The sequence below is a fragment of the Ursus arctos genome, unplaced genomic scaffold, assembly GCF_023065955.2.
Source record: "Ursus arctos isolate Adak ecotype North America unplaced genomic scaffold, UrsArc2.0 scaffold_27, whole genome shotgun sequence".
In the NCBI taxonomy this organism is placed as follows: Eukaryota; Metazoa; Chordata; class Mammalia; order Carnivora; family Ursidae; genus Ursus; species Ursus arctos.
Window position 1 is genome coordinate 7840799 of NW_026622952.1, and position 4610 is coordinate 7845408.

Consider the following 4610-nt stretch of genomic DNA (forward strand, 5'->3'; position numbering starts at 1 on the left):
CGGTCAACCTGTCTGACCCTCGGTTTCTTATCTTGAAAGGTGGTGATGATAACTGTCGTGCACGATGGCTTGCAGGTGATCAAAGCATAATATTTGCTTACGTGGAGACTTACAAATAGGAGGGGCTCACCAGATATCCTGGGGGTGTTTTGCCTTAGGTGGAGCTGGATCTGAGAGTGGGTCTCAGGGGAAGGTGAAGGAGTGGGGTGAGGGTGGGGGTGGGGGCAGGTCAGAGGCAGGAGGGCTCCAGAGGGAAGGGCCGAGAAGGCCCAGCCTTGGAAAACACCTCCTGCCCACCCTGGTGTCAGCCAACCTCCACACTGGGTTCCTCAAGTTAGCCAGGGGCTTTGCAGGACCCTCTGGGGGCTGACCCCTGGATCAGGTAACTGGGGGCTATGGAAGGGAGGCTATTAAGAAGCTACCCAGAATTCCAAGTTGAAAATCAAACCCAGGGCCAGGGAGCAGGCGGGCTCTGCAGGCTGTGAAAGGTCCACAAGCTCACCCTCACGTTCCCTTCCCCACCCGACCCCTTCTAGCATGTTCTCGCCTGTCTTTCTCTGAGGGCCTGAGGGCTCCCTCCATCTCCTCATCTGCAAAATGAGTGGACTTGGATAGCAGGATGACGAAGGCTAATTATATACCTTCCCTGGTCTTAAAGATCAAACGTTTTATTTTTCTGTTAATCTGGAAACTTAGGAGAATCACCTACAGGTTAGAAGTCTGCAGTAAAGGCAGCTGGAGTAACAGAAAAGATCACAAATTGAGAGTAATGATAGTAAGAGCAGTAACCTTAGATCCAGAATGCTCTAGAATGAGTGACAGCACCCTGTGTATTGCGTTTAATATGTATCACATTCCCATCTTGTAGGTGAGGCGACTGAAGGCTTGAGCTCACACAGCTGGTTGGTGACAAAGCCAGGCTCCTCACCAGGGTTTTCTGGCCCCAGCTCGGGTTCAAAGGAACTGCGTGAAGGCATTGCCCATTTCTAGGTCTCAGTCTCCCCATCTGTAAAATGGGCGGATTGTTCCTCTGGCAGTAAAATGTTAAGATTTTCTGACTTCTCTGTCGCTGGGGGTGCGGGGGCTTCTCTTGGCTGGTAAATATCTGTCTTGGTCTCCAGAGGGTTTGACAGTCACCCCATTTCCCCCTCATTGTTAATGTTGACCACTGCTGGCACAGGAAACACTGAAAGTAAGGCCCAGAGGGTGACCTCACGGATGCCTCTGGATCTTCTTTTCACCTTGTCAGGCGTGGGGGAGATTTTCAGAACCGCAACACCCTGGATTGTTAGAGCCGTTGAGGTCATCCTGTGTCCAGGAAGGTCTGGCTTGGTGGGTGTTTGCTCCAGGCCCTTGTCTTCAGGAGGACGGGCCAGATGACCTAATAAAGTCCCTAATAAAACTGCCTGGGCAGGTCACCAGCCCCCTGCTTTAAAGTCTCATTGAAGAAGGAATGTCTACGGCAGTCCCTGGGTAACACATTACAGAGTTTCACGACCCTCCTCGCCAGGAAGCTGTTCTTAATGTTTAACCTTAATCCCTCCTGCTGTAATTTAAGGCCCCTTCGTCTTGTTGAGTGCAAATGGAGAACAGCTGCTCACGCTCATCGTCTGACATCAGCTATTTCTCAAGATGACCCTGTGAGACAGGCCAGGGTCATTAGACCCAATTTGGTGCTCAGCAAATATGTATTTATTCCTGTGTGCATGGGCCGCAGGCTGGTTTGTTGGGCAAGAGCAAGAGCGGCGAGCCTCTCCGGGGGTCTCTTTAGAGGCTTGTCTCCGGACGCCTGGGTCACACGGCGGCCCCCGGACGCCTGGCTGCCTTTGTCAGTGCTCCTCTACGGCGCTCCGCGGCCGAGGCGGCACTCGAAGCTGGAGACGACCCATCCGAGAAGCTTCCAGATGCAACTATCTGGCTCTTCCAGAGACTTGGATGTGGCTCTGTTTCGGGGATCTCGCTTTAATTGGCGAAGCTGGGGATGTTCCACGAGGGTGTACGGATTCCCTGCCCCGCCGAGGGGCCAAGGCCAGGGCAAGGGGGAGGGCCGAGGGGTTTCTGAGACCACGCGGAGGTTGTCCTGGCCTTGCGTCCTTTCTGAAAGGAGGCCGCGATGCAATCCAATGCGGCAGTTTACCGCCCGTCATCGCTAGGAGCAACGGTATCGACAACAAGACCGGGAACGACAAACCCCACGGGGCCTGCTGGGCCAGATGGGTCTTTCTCAGTTCGAATCTTATCTGGTTCTTTCTCTCTCCCTGGCCTATTTATGTTTGGAAGAACAGGTGAGCAAGTGTGCGGGAATTCTGGAGGCCCGGGCCAGCACCCCCGCCCCTTCCCGGTTGGGCCTCAGACGGGCTCTTCGCATCTCTGAGCTGTGCTGCTTGTGGTTGCAGCGGCCCCAGATCCCGGAGGGGCTACATCCCTCTCCCCAGAGCGGGGAGGGGAGCATGCTAGAGGCTCTGCTTGGTGGCAGGGCTCGGAGGCTGACCTGTCCCCAGGCACCCCCTCCTGGGCTCTCTCCTTCTGTGGGAGGCTGCATTCCCATCGAGCTGTGCCTGGTGTTTATCAGAGGCCTGGATCAAAGCTGCCCAGGTCGTAAATCTCGCTCTGTGGTTGTCAGGCCCCAGGGCAGCTGAAGAGGGTTGACAGCCCTTTGGGCCTCAAAGGAAAAAATTTGCTTTACTCCACCCACCCCCATCTCTGCCAAGAAGCTGTCCTCTCAGGAGCCACTGCTGGGCCATTCCATTCCTGGGAGCTGCTTCTGGGGGCCAAGAAGAGCTTGTGTGTGGCGGGGGAGAGAGGGCAGAGCAGGGGAAAGGGAGGCAAGGGGGAGGGGGACAGAAGCAGCCCGTGTGTGTGTGTGTGTGTGTGTGTGTGTGTGTGTGTGTGTGTGTGTCTCAGGAGAGCTGTATGCCATCACCTGTGCCTTATGGGTTCCTTTGCTAGGGGAAGGTTGGGGGTGGGGGAGACGGACTCAGAGCCAAAAGCGCCCCAAGAACTTTTGGACCCAAACCTCTCATTCTAAAGAAGAAACAGAGGCCCAGAAGCATGAGGGGCTTGCTTTCAGCGCCACAACGAAGAGCCAGCCCTGAGAGGGCCCCGAACTCTAGGAGGTCCCTCCTCAGCCCTCTCTAGGATTCATGGAGCCAGTGTCTGTGGGTTTCCAAAGACACCTCAGGGACCGTGTGACGGAAGAAATTCACGGCTGGTGCAGAAGGTGAATGAAACCACGGGGTCTCAGAAACAGCTGGGTGGCGAGGGGCTGGGGCGCCGGCAAGGGCGCCCCTCCCTGGACAGACTTTCTCATCTTGGTGACTGCAGGCTCTAGGAGTTTCTGGTACTGATCCGTGGGAGGCTTTGAAGGGCCTTGATTTGCCTCTGGGCACATGGAGACTTTGGCGTTCATTATTTTAGCTCTTCAGGGAAGAGTAGAAGGACCACTTAGGCCCACGGTCACCATTCCCTCTTCTCTTTAGGGCTTCCCGAAGAGTCAGAAGTACTAGTGAAGGAAGGGGGCGTAGAAATAACTCAGCTTAAGACTTTCATTTGTTCCTGTGGAAAACGAGGCGCAGGGAAAGGAAGGGACCAGTAGCAGAAGGGAGAGCCATGGGCGGAGGGCGGCCCCGGTCTGCCGTGTGGCTCCCAGGACCTCAAGCCCGAGCCGCTTCATAAGACAAATACGCAACACGCATTGGGGTCGATAAACCACATCTGTGCTTATATCAAACACATAAACATATATGGCCACGATTTCAGGAAAATGTCCTGCAGATAAAAGCAGCTTTAAATCCCCTATAAAATGTTCAGGTCCAGCGCTTACCTCCTAGCGGCTCAGCCCGTCCTCGAAGCAGCAGCCGCGCGGTGCCGATCGGGAATCTGCGTGTGTGAAGACGGTGTGGAGAAGCAAAAGGGACGGAGAACGGGACTTGGAGTCACAAGGACTTGGGGGCCAGGCCAGGCTGGACTCTTGCTGGCTGGTGACCTTGGCCAAATGAGCTCACCGTTTCTCGTCTGTACTTATGTCCTAGGAGGCTGTAGTAATGAAAGGGGGTCAGCTCCCACAGCAGGGCTGGGCTCGAGTATGTGCTCAGTAAGTGTGAGCCTTTATTTTTAAATTAATTAATTAATTAATTAACTTGTTTGTTTCTTAGGGAGAGAGAGGGTGGGGGGCACAGAGGCAGAGGGAGAGAGAATCATTTTTTTTTTTTTTTAAGACAGGAGAAAATCCAATTTAATTACCTACGCACAGGGGATTCACATAAACATGAAAGCTTCCAAAGACAGGCAAAATGAAGTATATATGTTATTCCAGACTGAGGAGAAGAGGGTAGGTGGCTGGGGCTTTAAAGGGAAGGAAGGGAATTTGCAGGAAAAACAAAGAATAAATGCTTGGGAAGCAAACATTTGCTGGGGCCACTCCAAAACAATGGGACATAGAGAGAACTTTTGACCCAACAGGCTTTGCTGGCTTCGAGGGAGAGAGAATCTTAGGCATGCTCCATGCCCAGAGCGGAGCTGGACACAGGGCTCGATCTTACAACTCCGAGATCATGACCTGAAATCAAGAGTCAGACGTTCTACTGACTGAGCTACCCAGGCACCTCTAA

General features: G+C 53.8%; 1 long non-coding RNA gene across 1 annotated transcript; it reads right to left on the bottom strand.

Annotated features, from left to right (window-relative positions):
* Positions 1-636: 636 nt before the first annotated feature.
* LOC130541910 (uncharacterized) lies at positions 637-3967 on the bottom strand. The gene is made up of 2 exons (XR_008956004.1): positions 3824-3967; positions 637-3502 (listed from the first exon to the last, which is right to left on the bottom strand). It is a non-coding gene; the product is annotated as an uncharacterized LOC130541910 (long non-coding RNA).
* Between the last annotated feature and the right edge of the window lie 643 nt (positions 3968-4610).